The 16,575-nt window shown below is 39.0% G+C and overlaps 1 long non-coding RNA gene across 1 annotated transcript; it reads left to right on the top strand.

Annotated features, from left to right (window-relative positions):
- The first annotated feature begins 2,766 nt into the window (after nucleotides 1-2,766).
- Nucleotides 2,767-13,812, top strand: LOC124281189. Its single transcript, XR_006899868.1, has 3 exons — nucleotides 2,767-3,010; nucleotides 4,161-4,163; nucleotides 13,802-13,812. It is a non-coding gene; the product is annotated as an uncharacterized LOC124281189 (long non-coding RNA).
- Nucleotides 13,813-16,575: the final 2,763 nt, after the last annotated feature.

The following is a 16,575-nucleotide window of genomic DNA, read 5'->3' as shown; positions in this document are numbered from 1 at the left end:
AGCAGTATTGTAGCTATATGTCGGCGGGTTAGTAAATAATCAATTCTGGACAAAACAATCCACTGACTGAAAATCATGAGCATTGATCTACGCAATTGGGATATGATTATATGCATCATCCAAGTCAGCGATGCTGACCACCCGATCATGTTAGTCATCTCTTTTTTTAAGCATGGGTGGCTGAGGACCAATTCTAACCCGGATATTCACGGGGCACCTGTTACTGTATACCTCATATAGGTACCATTGCATGATATACGTTAACTTCAAGATTCCTAACTTCATGGTTCAGAAAAAGGCAATAGGCCCTTAAATTACGCAGATTAGTAAAAACACCTTTATGGACAAATATATTTTGTCCCAATGTCATGATAAGTATTCCAAAGCACTAAAGTGTGCCCTCAGTCGTATTGTCACCAACATACTTTACATTCTCTCAGTTTTCTTGTTTAAGATTATGTATTCCCGTTTCTAATTTCAATTACCGTAAACTTCATTTGAAACGAAAAGTAGTTATTCTAAATACAAGTATGACCTAAAGGTACGAGACCGAGCAAATGGATCTAACTACTGCAGCCCGAAAGTGCTCATCGTTCCGTCTGTGGTGCATTCTGTGATGAAAGAAGTGCAAGTGGTTGGTCCCGTATATTGTCAGATCCCGAGTAAACGTCTGGTGGGTGAAACATCATGTTACAACACAACTGCACAAATGCGATTCGTGAAATATTTCACCTCAACCTTACAACCTGACCATAATGTGGATATCGGCGCATTTTTCTCAGGTACATGATGTTGAATACTCTACTTGTTACAAACTTTTATATGCAAAGTCATTGGCATCTCAAACAGCATTACATATCTCAACATCCTATGCTTCAGACACATTTAGCAGGATGGGGCTGATTGGTGGTTGAAAGATATATAAAAACTTCTCGGACGTCTTCAGTCGGTTCATTATCGGGCTTATCTGGCTGTCAGTAGGTGGTAGGATTTTCGTATGACGCCAGCAGTTGATGATTGTCAGCTGCTTCACATCTCTCCACGCTGATCGGATGAACAGTAGGGTCAAGAGTTCTGTAAATCTCGGACTTGCTTGATACCAAGTGGTACAGGCGTGTCTGCGCTGGCGTTGTCAAGATGAAGTTTCATCTGTTGCTTCTTGTACAGAAGTTTGAAGTTCTTTATTATTCCTGCATCTAGGGGCTGAATGTGGGATGTTGTATTGGGAGGCAGATAATGAAGCTTGACGTTGGTTAGATCTACGGAGGCATGGGAAGGGGCGTTGTCAATCAGCAATATCACAAGTCATGTCGTCGCTGTGTGCGCATGTGCCTATCAAACTTCACAAGCCAGTCTTTGAAGATCGGTGCTGTCATCCAAGCCTTCTTGTTTGCATACCAGTGACACACAGAATTAGGATCAAAAGTTCTACCAAAACATCTTGGACTGTTAAATTTCCATATTACCAGTTGTTTAGGTTTGTCAGTGCCTGATGCGGTCACTACAAGCATAACAGTAAGACGATCTTTTGCTTGGTTTTTGCCAGACACAGGAATGTATCGTAAACAAAGCATTAGTCTGGTCGATTTAATGATTTGTCACGTCAGGTTTGCCAAGTCTGCAATACGAGGAAAACATATCATTCAGTGGAAAGCTTCAGTGTCAGGCACAAGCCGGGATAGGTTGTCGTACTAATTGTTCGCACCACTGGATAACCATCAGCCGAGTCATCATTGTTCATTTTGAATGTGTATACATAATCGTGTCAAACGTGAATACTGAAGGAAAATATTTCTGTCATCACTTCTTTATTTTTTATCAATGTCCAGATTAAAATACCATGGTCCCTGGTATGGTCCCTTCAGTTGTTTGCAATCAATAGCTTGTTTTTATATTGTGTTGTTGAGTATAGTGATATATTTTTCTGATAGTGTGCTAGTTTTAAATTAAGAGCTGTGATATTCTAGTAGTTTTACTGTCCTTCGCTGACAGGTTTTTATATTCTCAATTTATTGTTTCTTATATTGATATCAATCACATTGTTCTCGTCACGATATGGCTGGGATATTGCCGATGTGACGTTAAATTTTAACTCACTCACTCACTCACTCACTATATTAAAATACACACATAAAATGCCCTAAAATGGTAGTAGTTATGCGGTTAAAATGTTGACAAGGGTTGACATTGACCAAATTCATCATGCTTGTTTATAGCGTTGTAGTAATACTACGTAAACAAAAATACTCAACTAATTCACTCCCTACAAATATGACTGATTGGTTTGATGTATTTATAGTCGTGTATAGTGCGTCAACTGAACCTTTGGCGCCCTGTTTTCACAATTTACATTTTAGCCAAAAATGCCTTCAAAACGTTTTTGTGCATACGCTCTATATATCTTATGACCTATCCAAGGTTTAAATTTCATAATTTTATGTCAACTATTAAGGCTTCTTCTTAAGAAGCCATCTTATAAAAATATGAAAAATAGAAGTAGATATACAAGGGAGTAAAATGATACGATGGAACAGCCAACAACATGGTGTGACGCGCGTGCATCTTGTTTACATTGTTACGCCTGCAAGCAAATCTACAGGGACTGTATAACCATCATAAATTCATTTTAAACAAGTAGATTCATTGAAGTCTTTAAAGAGTGGTTGCTTGATCTCTTTTATCTATATCCAAATTTGAGCAACAGCTTGCATATGGTATGCTTTGATACATTGATGTCATGGTCTTCTTTTAAACAATGTTGTCTTCTGTTTGCTTGACGATATGGACTCACTGGATTGATGTAATCGACGCATGACGTCCCCCACAACCCTTCTATCGAATTCATCAAGCTTTGTTTTCTTTGCATGATTTGAGACGGTCCCCGATTTAACTGCCATGTCATCGTCAGGCTCTGAAATAGTGTCATGGGAGATAACTCTTTGCAATATTCTTTTGCAGATCTTCCTGGCATTAAATGTCTTTTGGAGAAAAATTCAATGAAAAAAAAGAGGTTTGTTTCGCTTTGCCTCGTGCTTGAAAAAGTTGTGAACTCTTTCAATGATTTGCCGGTCATCTCTGTACAACATCGTTTTCCCTACAACCTGTGCGTTTTGACGATCTTTGACATCACTTAAGCGTGCTAATGTAAATACCCGTGCATGTACATATCACCCTGACACACATTTTACAGTGTTGTTGGCTTTTCCATCAGGTGCGTTAACCCCTCGTAAAACTCTCCACAGTTTACAATTATTATATGACAGGTTTAAAGGCAAAATCTTTAATAATCGTTTTAAAATTACTAAAATCGATATCTTGTTAGGTCACGGTATACAATTACCATATGAACAGAGTAGTGTTTTATAATATTCAGGAGTTTTATGTAAACTGTGAAAAACAGGGTGCCAAAAGTTAAGTTGACGGACTATAGTGGCCGACAAACATTCCTCTCATTCTGAGATCTCAATAAAACGCTATGACTTTACTATCCGAGACAAATGTCAGCAGAAAACACAAGACAGAACTGACAAGCGAGAGAGAGTTTACACTTGAACATTGGATCTGATAAAAAACTCACGAATGTTATCAAAACCTTACAAGGCAGAAAACAGTCGCCGAAACTATACTCGTCCAAAAAGCATTTTCTTGATTGTTTCTTTTCCAACACCACTAAACGTGGGTGTATGTTTTGTCTTCCCTGGTAGTCTACATTCAAGCTCCGTCTAAGTCTCAGTGAGTTGCCCAAATGAAATAATTATCATCCGAGATTACAAATCTCTTATTTCTTCCTGATCCACAAATCCATTCTGAGCTAAACTTGTTAAATCCCAACATGTCAAGCTATTTGATAGTGTATCTCAGCTTGTTCATAGGAAACCAAGGATATTTTACTGACGCAGTTATTGAGCTTGTCATCACCTCGCCCTGCCCGACATGTCATGGTTGCCACCGCTGTATCAGTGAGTGAAGACTCTTTGATGACAACATCACGAATGAAGTAATTATATTGCCATTGCGCAAAAGGATACCTTAAGCTCTGATCCAGACGACCTGCTATAAAACATTAAAGCAGGCGGAAATACAACCTACAAGTTCACAAATCCACAACTCTTAATCCAATAACACGTCCCTGTACTTCAGCGTGGGCTGCAATCTCAAAGTAAGTGTTCCAGAAAATACAATTCTGCCTCAGTTTCTAGCCCCGAAATAAAGTCATTCGCGGGTCATGCTGTATGTTTTGAAAGACAATGCTTTTCGAAAATATAAACGACAAACCCCTTTCCACATCCATGGTTCCTAGTATGGTGATCTACCTTCAGTTGTTGGCGATCTATAGCCCGTGTTTTATACTGTATTGTCCTCTTTAATTGAAATGTTTTAGCTTTGCTCGCTAGTTTTATTCATATCTGTGATTCTCTAGTATTTTTACTGTCCATCGTCGACAGGTTTTAATCTTCCAAACGTTTTCTCTTTATATTGTATAAATTGTTTTCGTCACGATATGGCTGAGATATTGCCGATGTGACGTTAAATATTAACTCACTCACTCACATTTCCACTCCAACTATGAGCATGTGTTAATGAATCACTGTCAAAATAGTAATGACACCTGGTGTCCCCGAAACGGTTAGTGTATCCTGCCCCGCCTGTGCTTCGGTGTTTTTTGTTCAGCTGAAAAAACTCGCGAGAGCATGGTACACGTCAAAATAGCAAATTGCATTTGAAAGTTTTGAAGTTTTTCCGAAATGCTGAAAGCTTGATCGAATAATTTCAGGTCAAGATTAGTATGGCGCTCTTTTGAAAAGAAACCTTTTTTTCGGCTGAGCCTTTCAAAGCAAAATGTGTGTCTTGAATAAATGCGAAAATAGCAAACACACCAGGATCCTACACAGTGAAATAAGTGGTCAGAACGTTTATACTCATTCATCACCAAGAGGATAATTATGTACTTTGGTAGAAACTATGTGTTTTGTGTTTCTAATAGGCACTGTTGGAGCCAACGATGGCGTCTGAAAATAGGTTTATAGCTCCATTGTCACGATCTGCAAATTATCATTAAAGGATTATATTGCTCTATTTGAACGAGTAACGTTTCAGGTGGTTAGAAGAAAAACATGTTAGTTTTTGTGTCATCTGCCCTTCAATGTCTATCGCATGTTTGGCTGCCATGATGAATGATGAAAGGGGTGTGCTTTACGTTCGCTTTTCAACCTCTCAGTGGTTGAAAAATAATATGCTGTATTTAGTGCTTGCTACGTGTATTTTAAAATACCAGTCATAATGGGGTTTCTTTGATCCATCTCAAGCCATATTCCAGCTATATGGCGGCGGTCTGTAAACACTCGAGTCTGGACCAGACAATCCAGTGATGAATATCATGAGCATCGATGTAAGACGCATCGACATGTCTCAACCAAGTCAGCGGGCGTGTTAGTCGCCTCTTACGACAAGCCTGGTGTGCTGACGTTCAGTTCTCACTTGGGTCTTCTTTCTTTTGTCCCACAGTAAGCTGACATGCCGCGAAAGACTGGACTATTTCAAAGCTTCGAAAAGCAGCGTAAAGCGTTTCGCATTGTGACACACAGCTTCAACTTATATTGGTTTGGAATGTTCACGTTTAAACATTTTGTTCTTGGTAATGGGCTAACTGTAGTAGAATAATGTCGTCAGTTGTTGTGATGATATACACGTGTGTAAGGTTGGGTATTTTTAAAAATACAAGGCCAAATACATTAGCCTTAAGGTGTTGTTTTTAAATCTTTTTATTCATTTCAATTCAGTAGGTGTACATTCAGATTGGGTGTGTACAAATATATACATATATTGTTTATGAATAACAGCTTTATGTAATTTATATATAGCAGCAATACATTGTTGGTTGACATAAGTATGTATGGACATCAAAACGGATATAAGCTGTGTACTGAGTACTGATAAAAGACCACATTCAGACATGAGACAACTACATTAAGACTGCAATACAGAGATCAAATGTTTCCACTTTGCATGGAATGAAGGCAGAGCGTTATTCTTCTTTGCAATAATTTCTTCAACTTTAAAAACATCCTTGACAGTTTTCCTAAAATCTTCTATTGTTAACATATTTTGTTTGATGCTTGTGATATGGATATATTTTTTGGCTAATAAGATTATATTTGATGTCAATAAGCCATAGGAGCTATTGCAAAAGAGAATATCAGAATCTGTAGTTACAGGAATGTATTTTCGACTAAAGTAATATATACAGATGAACATAACTCAAACACCACCTATATTGTATTGTCTTCTTTAATTTGAATGTTTTAGCTTTGCTCGCTAGTTTTATATTATATGTGTGATTATCTAGTATTTGTACTGTCCATCGTCGACAGGTTTTAATCTTCAAAATGTTTTCACTTTTTATTGTATAAATTGTTTTCGTCACGATATGGCTGAGATATTTCCGATGTGACGTTAAATATTAACTCACTCACTCAAACACCACCTATATGCTTTGAAAACCAAATTCATTGTATTGAGATGGTAACCGTAACATATTTAACACTGATAAAAACAATACTAAAACTGAAAATGGAATTTGGTAACAATATACTTGCAATTTGGGAGGGGTACACAGACATTGTCGGAAAGCTGGTCATCGCGATAAAGCCACCAATCCGATTCTCTCACAGTTCTCATGAAGAGTTTGTTTCTGATTAGAATTTGAACGGCATTGATGTGATGATATCAACCACCATTATACTAGTGTGGTATTGCCTGTTTGGACACAAATTTAAAATATTGTCCTTTGATTCAGATGGTGCTTAATAAGTGCTGACGTGTAAAAGTGCAATAAGCAACTGCTTTGCAAATTGCGAAGTGAAACATATTCGAATTGCTTCGAAGATCAGATTCCAAATTGGCCATATTTGCCAAACTGACACTTTCATTTTTCTACGTCTTGGTTAATGTTACTGAAATAAAGATGTCTGCAGTGTTCAATGAAGTCCTGTGAAGGAACACCAGAAAATAGAAATTTGAAAAAGCTATATTGCAAACTTGCCAACTTTCCTGCAAAAACAAAATGTTTTTGTTTCCTCTTCCAATCGCTCAAACAAGGTTAATGACACAGTCTTTGAACAGACGCAATAATAATGTGACATTTTGGCAATACCGTATGGTTTGGTTTGTTGTTTAACACCGCACTCAGCAGTATTCCAGCCATATGGTGGCAGTCTGTAAATAATCGAATCTGAACGAGACAATCCAGCAATCAACAGCATGAACCTCGACCTAAGTATTATGGACATGATGCCTTGTATCACCCAGATCGGGGCGGTGGGATAGCCTAGTGGTTAAAGCGTTGGCTCGTCACGCCGAAGACCCGGGTTCGAATCCCCACATGGGTACATTGTGTCAAGCCCATTTCTGGTGTCCCCCGCCGTGATGTTGCTGGAATATTGCTAAAAGCGGCGTAAAACCAAACTCAGTCAGTCAGTAGCACCCAGATCAAGGTTTTTTAACCCACCGATCCGGTTCGCGGAACCTTTTTACAATTACAGGAAGACCAAATATATCCCGGATCATTGGCCAGAATGACATCATTAGCATCGATAGATGCGATACGATGAGATGTGAGTGGTTCTTATAAAGGATTTGGTGAACAAAATATTGAAGGCTCAGCTTTTCACTCAAAAGCAATGACATATAATGCAATAAGTTGTTGAGCGTTAGGGTAGCCTAGGTGTTAAAGCGTTCACTCGTCGAAGACCAGGGTTCGATTCCAAACGATTACAATGTGTGAAGCCCATTTCTGTTGTCACCTTCCGTGATATTGCAGGAATATTGCTGGATGCAAAGTAAAACCAAACCCACTAACTTAAACGTGTTAGTCTGCTTCTATTGATGGAATGTCAAGTAGTAAAATAAGCAATGTGACTGTATTTTTAACATGTATTTGCAATTGATTTATGTTTTTTTCCGGCATGAATGAGATGGTGTTGTTTAATGTCCTTTATGGAAATACGCTGGACTGGCATTTTATTTGAAGTAAGTCAAACTATTAACAAAGAATACACTGGGCATTATTCCTTTCGTTTATAAATTTCTGTACTGTTTATTTAATCATACAGCTGTCATCATCATCATCATCATCATTATCATCATTCATCATCATTCAACAATCAATCACTGAAATGATGGAAGGTGGGGTAACCTACTGGATAAAGTGTTCGGTCGCTACACCCAAGACCCGGGGATTAATTCATCACATGGTACAATGTTTGAAATCCATTTCTGGTGTCCGCCGCTGTGATATTGCTTGAATGCCGCTAAACGCGTTGTAAAACTAAAACCACTCACTCACTCAAACACTGGAATGACAACAACCTTCTTCAATACCTTTGTGAAATACAACCAGAAAGCATAATGTTTAGATTACCCTCTACAACACATGTTATATTGCAGTGATTGATTACCAAAGTCAGAGATCACGAAGAGTAAGGATACAGAGAATTGACCCACTTCCTAGAACACTCAACACCAGTATGCGCCCTGGCCATATGTTCTCCCTGAAATGCGATGAAGATGCAGTGATAGATTTAATTCACATGAACAAATTCGTGGCGATTGGAAGGTCATCTGGTATTTTCAGTCAAAAGCCCACTTAAGACGAGTTGTGTAACGGACAAGCTATCTGTCACCCTTGTCTTTGCTGACAGATTAACAAATACACTTAGTTCAGTTTCCTGGTCGGGGAGAGCTATATGGATTCTGTTAGACAAACTGACAGATGGTTTTCGGCAAACATCGTCTCAACCTGATTATTGGAATATCTTGATTTGGTATTGGTATCAATATATCAAAGAAACTGTGAAAGCTGGTTGTGGGAAATGTTGGATTGTCCTTCAAGACAAGTTCTGGACACCCAAGAAATATTCGATTATACAGTTTTGAATATTTCTTCGAGAACATGTCTGTATGTAAACTCGGGGATGAGCAAACACTCTAGATACTGGTTGAGTTAATTGCGCTTAACGCCGCTTTTTTAAAGCTATGAATTATCCCAGTTATATTACAGCATGTCAGCTTACTGTCGGACGAAAGACAAAAGTGATGCTGATCACAGACTTTTGCTCTTCACACATGAAGATCCGAGTTTGATTGATTCGAATTGATCTTCAGCAACCCATGTTTGTCGTAAAAGGCGACCAACAAAATTGGATGGTCAGGTTCGCTGACTTGGTTGACGTATCCCAGTTGCGTAGATCGATGCTGATGCTATTGATGACTGTATTGTCTCGTCAAGAATCGATTATTTACGGATCGCCGCCATATAACCACTGACCCTTACTGACTCTACATGTACCATGTATCACGTGCGTGCGTGCGTGCGTGTGTGTGTGTGTTTCTGCGATCATCGTCACACCATATTTCTTGCATGCCACTTTGAAACAAAATTACAAAAAGTTTCAATTTTCAACGATTGTCATTTGGGAAGAGAACGGGAATCAACTTCATCGATCCTTCTGGGATTCATTTCAATTTGTCAAAATATGTGCACGTAAACATCGAATTCAATCTGATATGACCTTTGCTTTTATAACGTTGTCAGCGGCAGCAGGCTGTGGATATCAGCTTCGTGTGTTGTTTCGTGGACGTGTCCAGGGCAAACTCTTCTGATCCACGGAAATACCCCCACTGTGTTGAAATACCCCCACTGTGTTGACTTGACGATCGTCATTGTCGAGCTGTTCTTGACTCCTTTGTAAGAGAGGGCAAAGTCCCAGCGTCAATCCAAAATACGTCTTGTCCCATGACAGTAACAAACATTCTGACCCATCACACAGATTTTGAGTGAAATCGGGACTTTTAGTCTGTCTCACTGTATCTATTCCATGTCGTTTTCCCTTTCATTGATCCTTTTCTGTAATGCAACACCCTACATAGAGCGCCTCAGATTTCCCCAGGTTCTTAATCATCCAGACAGATGATCATAGATGATGCTTTACTTGCGCAGAGATGATACCTTAAGCTACGTGGGAGATATTTTCATCTACATAGAGGGTTTTTCAATTTATGATATTATAAACGCCTAAGGAACTCTGGCTTAATTAATAATGACCCATTCGTTTGACTTTCAACCTGGAGGTGGCTTTCTATAGCTGGAGGTACTATCAGGAAATTCAATAAGAAACTCTTCATTTCAATATGTCAAAGTTTATTTGTAATAAATGTATTTGATGGTTGCAGTTTAACGCGGCTGCTATAAACTGATATCAGTTTGGAAAATAACATACAGAGGAGGGTGAATGAAAATAAACGATCACGTGCGGCCAAAACATAAATCGTATCAGCTTCTTTCTCTATGTTTGAATAAGCTTAATCAAATGTTTGTTTAAACTACATTTAACAAGTGACTTCACAATACAACACAATGGTCTCAGTAATGATACTCACAATTAAAGACCCGTGAAGGTCCGGGTTAGAACTGATCATCAGTAACCCATGCTTGTCGTAAGAGGCGATTAACGGGATCGGGTGGTCAGGCTTGGTTAACACATGTCATCGGTTCCCAATTGCGCAGATCGATGCTCATGCTGTTGATCACTGGATTGTCTGGTCCAGACTCGATTATTTACAGACCGCCGCCATATAGCTGGAAGTGCGGCGTAAAACTTAACTCACTCACTGACTCACAGTTAAAATACCATACATTGAAACGAAAGTAGCTTCTACGCAGATGACAGAACTTTCGATGTAGATCAAACAATTCATAGAAAAGCTGTACGGCAGTAACATTTTCGTAATAACAGTTCCAGTAACTCATGAACAGCAACGATAAAAAAATATGTTCGCCAGTGCGAGTTTGTAATAATGGTTCAGATAACACAGTATGTCCCTGGCAGTTCTAGCAATATTTCAGCAAGTTTAGAATATGTTTTCGGCAATAACGCTTCTAATACCACCATAGCAACAACAATTAGCTTTTCAGCAGTGGACGTTTGTAACTAACAGCTCTGACACTGTAGCAATACAATTGTAAAAGAGAGGTTAGGCAGTAATAGTTGGCAATAAAAACAGTTTTAATGACCCTTCAGCAATAATAATTATTGAATAGCGGTTGGCCAATAACAGTTCAGTAAATCAAATCCCTACTTACTGTTCCGTTATAAGAGTTTTGCAATAAAGGTACGGAAAAGAACAACGCAGTTAAGATTAGGGCATTGTATTTCAGCAATGGCTCTTCTCAATGACTGGTAATCAATAACTATACAGTAATGGCAGTTCAACAATTACAGCTCGGCAATAACGATCTTGAGGACAAACAGTAGCATGAGGTTTAAGTTTTATGGTACGTTTCCTTGACACAACAGCACTAACTGGGCGGGAGTGGACACTTTGTGAGAGGGTGCTATATGTCAAGTCGAATACATCACGTTGCAATTGATTTTCTAAAGTTTGTTTTAGAGCATAAAGTGAACGTCAGATGTGCTATCTAGGAGATTCGCGGTGTTTCTGTACGGGCAAGTTACATGTATGTGAGGAATTCGGAGCATTGATATTTTCTGACGTGCAGGCGCCTTAGCTCTGTTGTCAATAGCTGTTTTAAGGTAAAAAGATGGCTTAAAGATGAAATCAAGTTAGGAAACATTTGCAGTATGCGGAGTCTCTTTAGTCGGTGAATGCTATCAACGATCGTATCTCGCAAATGGAAAAGCTTATCCAGAAGAGTGATGACATATAGGGAGTGATAGGTGAGTATTGCGCTTCTGTAAAGTAGAAACACAGATCTTGGTGATGTACTTTTGGTTTGATGCATATCTGCACGCAGGCTTCCTAACATGTTGAAATTATATTTCTGTCAGAGATATGTTCTGTATGTGGTGATTTGTGATGCACGTTTACTTGTTAGGTGATAAAGTTAAGACACCTTTTAGAAAATAATATAGGGTGCGTCGAGAGGCTTTTGGAAAAGTGGAAGTTCGGGGTAGCGAAAATGTTTGTAGCCAAGATACATCTACATATATATCACACTGAATGCTCTTGAGGCAGTTGAATCAGTTACTCAACGATGGTCAATGAATCTGTGGACAAGGTTTCTTGCTGATGTTGTTTATCACACACTTGTGATTTGCCTGATTTCATTCATTCTATTCAAATCTTTTATTCAGTATTAGGGGCCTAAGACCCAGGGTCCAAACAGTATACGAAATTCTTGGTGGAAAGGTGTACATGACACGTAATCAATATACACAAGATTTGCCTAATTTTATTCATTGTTGGTGAATGAAGTAACGATGAGGAATATGCAACCCGCGAGCTTCTGAGGGCTGTTGGCATACGGGAAATTTCCAGTGTTTCACATTCTGTGATTAGCGTACTATAAAACAGGTAGCAACAAACCCAAAACTGTTGACGATCGACCCGGTTCAATGCGTCCCAGGTCAACAAAAGTACAGGATCGATTAATCCTAAACCAGGATTTACGAAATGGAGTTCAAACGGCACATCAAATTACCGCAAACGTTCACCAGGCTACTTGTAACCAATTAGATGATTAGAAACTGTCCTGCGGCTCATCGCAATGCTGAAGTGATATTCCTGTTGAACTGGCGTCCTTCCTTAGCATTCTATTAACATAGAGGTGTACTGCTGGAAGTAACTGAAATGTGATGGAGTATTTATTAGGCTAAAGAAGGATCTCACATCCGACACTGTATGTAAGTGCGTTCAGCTTATAGATGTTTGTATTAAGAAAAACATTGAATGTGGACATATGGCACGTCGTGAGGATTAGATGGATACTCTGGTTGTCTGAAATGTTTGTTTGTTTATGCAATGTTTTCCAAAGCTAGCAATATCGAATCTATGTAATTAATACAGCCCAGCCATGCACTACGTGCTCAGTCAGTCAGGAGAAACATATCCTACTTAGAAATATATCAGGTGTGGGTGGGTTGTGGTTTATTTGTCCATGAATCACCCCTTCCCTTCCCCATATTGCTGTGATATTGTTTAGGGTGCCCCCTTTTTACCGCCTTGTTTCCAGCCTCCCCAACTGGAGTCCCTTAGTTGAGTCATAAAATCCAAAATGACGACAATTTTCACTCATGGACAAGTAAAGCGAAGTAAAAATCAAACACTGAAACAGAAGGTTTGCATTGTTTGGATCAAAAAGGTTTCATCACCATTTTCATACACGACATCACAGAATACAAGTTACTGAACGATCCTTTTTCATGATTTAGATATTCAGGGATATCGAAACATGTTTGCTTGGTTGTTTGGTCGTTGTTTAACGCCACACTCAGCAATATTCCTGTTTTTTGGTGGCAGTCTGTAAACGAATGGAGTCTGGACCAGACAATCAAGTGATCAACATCATGATTGATCATCGATTGATGCAGTTGGGTTGGGTACGACAGCATGTATCATATATGTTCAAGCAACGATGTAAATATGCGTTTCACTAAGACAGGTTAGTACATATAAAACTTCAAGATATGTTCAATTTATGTATTTACACTGATGTTTAAGAAAGTTCACATGTGTTATTTCATGTTTCATATTCGGTTGTAGACACATTCTGAAGACACGTTCTCTTTCTGCAATTACTACCAAGAGATGAAACTCATGCCATTATTATGTCCTGTATGAGAATATACTGGAACCAAATACATGCCAACCATTACAAGTATCCTACACAAAGACTGTTTGCTCAGTTAATGAATGGCATAAATGGTAACATTCTTCTGTCTTGCCGGTTTTGTCAGTAAGATTTAGGAGGTGAGGTGAAATCGGGTTTAACGTCGTGCTTGAGAATATTTCGCTCATATGACGACGTGCATGCGTGTATATGTGTATGTTCGGCTGCTTGTAATAGCCCAGACTTAAGCTGGTTTTATAGTGCTAGCCCACTGAGATACCATGCCGCAGTGAAGCATGAATGCCCCACTCAGACACATTATACTGACTCCAAGCTGACCAGTCCTTGTTGTACCCATTAATGCCGAGCGCCAGGCAGGGACCAACAAGTACCATATTTTAACGTCTTTTGGTATGACGCGGTCGGGGATCGAACCCGTGACCTTCCGCTCACCGGGCGGACGCTCAAACCACTATACCACGGAGGCGGTCGTAAGATATAGGAACATGATACACTGTCTTGATTAAACTATGGTGTCAACATGTGATCAAATGTTATATACAAACGGTAATCCACGACGAATTTTCCTGTAACAAAATGTCATTGAACTATTGGCCTCATGGTCACATAAAGAACATGTCTGTCCACCTGTCTGTCTATCTGTCTCCCTACCTTCATTTCGTCCGTCCGTCCGTCCATTCGTTGTTTGGTGACCTATATTCTCAATTTATATTCATTTTTGGTGTTGAGCCATATATCCATTGCATAAATATCAAGAAATTTCGTATTGCCTTAGCGAGGTTCAAGTGTAGTTCACACCAATTGAATATAGAAACTGGTAGATATATAAATAAACCAAAAATGCTTAAGATTGTGTGAAATGTGTTCCTGTAAATATGTAGAAAATGAGTAGCACTTCTTATTGATATGTACTGCCTAAGATGATCTACGTAAACGTTTTATCCCTGTCGAAGTTGTCACCCATCCAACCTTGTGTAAATTTAGTCGACTGATGAGTAATGCTACTCCTCTGGTTTTAAGAAATCTTGCCATGTTCATCTTCTATGCTAACAATCGTCGTCGCTACAGCTTGAAGGCTGCCAATGTATAACGTTGTACCATGGGCCGATGGCCTACATTTACATGAATAAAGACTAAGATGTCAGATAGGTTGGTTCACTGATATGTTGTTCGGTTGGTTGATTCGTACGTTGGTTCGTTCATTGGTTCCTTCGTTCGTTCGTCCGCCCGTCCTTCCGTCGCTCGAATGATCAAAGCCATTCCCTGCATGCTACTTTATATAAGGAAGTATCTTACAAAAAGCTCAAAGTGAGCCCAACAGGGTCAGTTCGGTAAGAACATTACTATCGACAGGCTCGGTGTTTGTAAGTGATCATACAAATCAAGCAGCCTCAGCCTGCCGAAACCTCATTGATCCAGCCACATGTAACGCGATGATTGTAACAAGTAAGCTAGCTTCAAAGAAGCTGTATTCTATAGGAGTGTTTCGTGCGTTTGTGTGTTCAACTGGCTGACTCGGTAGGATGAGATTCGTTTCTCTGTTGTTGTGTGACGGATCAGCTGTTTCTACTTAAACAACCAGCATGGGGATTGGCCTTTTGATCGGTGTGCGTGCAAGCGTGTGCGTGCGTGCGTGTGTGTGACCATGAGCCAAAATGTTCTTTTTTCCTTATTGCTTCAGTTTCGGCCACAATGTGTTTATGGGACATCGTGTATTAAATGAAAAAAAACCCCTCTTGGTTGGTCACTAAACATTCTTTGCGCTGTAAGTGTTGTGTGTGATGAATCTCTAATATGTGGTCTCGATGTAGCTGAACCTGTTTGAATGAGTTGTTGTGAAAGTAGTAGTATAATCCAGCAGATATATTCTGTACATTGCACACACTGTTAGACATGGCGAATATCGTTGCCAGGTAACTGGAATCATATGGAGTGGTTTCCGTAACTACACCTTTTAGGGGGTTGAAGATATTACTAGAAATGGCTCCCTGTCTACTAGTTTATAAAGTGTTATGTATCACAATGCTATGACACCGCTGCACTGCAAGTCTAATGGCAGAACGGTGTTCAGAGATGTACTTTTTTCAATGAAAACTAATGAAGAGTGATTTTGTACGATAAATAGAATCTCACCCTCGTGTCTTCTGATATCAAATATATCAACCACTCGTTAATAAAAGTAAAAATATCCTCGGCAAGCCTCGGATATTTGTAACTTTTTCAACTCGTGGTGATATATTTGATATCAAAAGGCGTCGACAGGTTTTTTATAACATATATATATTTAATTTCAATATCAAATGTTCTCGTCACAATATGGCTGAAATATTGCCGATGTGACGTTAAATATTAACTCACTCACTCACTGATATCAAAAGACACTCGGGCGAGATTCTCTATGTATTTACCAAAATAACAGCTAATGATAACCCTAATTACATAGGGACTGTGTCCAAGCTACACGCTGTAGTCATTAACAGACCATGGACAAATCTCCCTTTAACAAAATAATGAAGTGGGGATACAGTAATCATTTTGACGTGTCTGTCTATTTGTCTGTCCTCTCAAGATCTCAAGAACTAACAGGTACTTTGAAAACAAGCTAGTCCTACTGTTTACTTCTCAAAATAATACTGTTATAAACAACCTTGCTTAATATACATTTTTAACTACGAAAAAACGTATGAAATATTTTGCATCCTGCTGATCTTGTGTTCACATCTCTGTACAATTATACCTCTATGTTCATTTCGTCACTTTTATGGCGCTTCATGTCATACCTTGAATCCTTCTGACATGTATGTGTATAAAGGGCCGGTGGCCCCCTTTCTTTTTAAACAACATGACACATAACACAACAGGTACTCTTTCAAAAAACGTTGCACAGACAGACGTCATGTTGTCAACTGGTGCATTTTGCAATTCAA

Source organism: Haliotis rubra, unplaced genomic scaffold, assembly GCF_003918875.1.
Source record: "Haliotis rubra isolate DU_JTF1 unplaced genomic scaffold, ASM391887v1 Scf28, whole genome shotgun sequence".
NCBI lineage: Eukaryota > Metazoa > Mollusca > Gastropoda > Lepetellida > Haliotidae > Haliotis > Haliotis rubra.
Note: the sequence above shows the minus strand (reverse complement) of the source record. Positions and strands in the feature narration are given on the sequence as shown.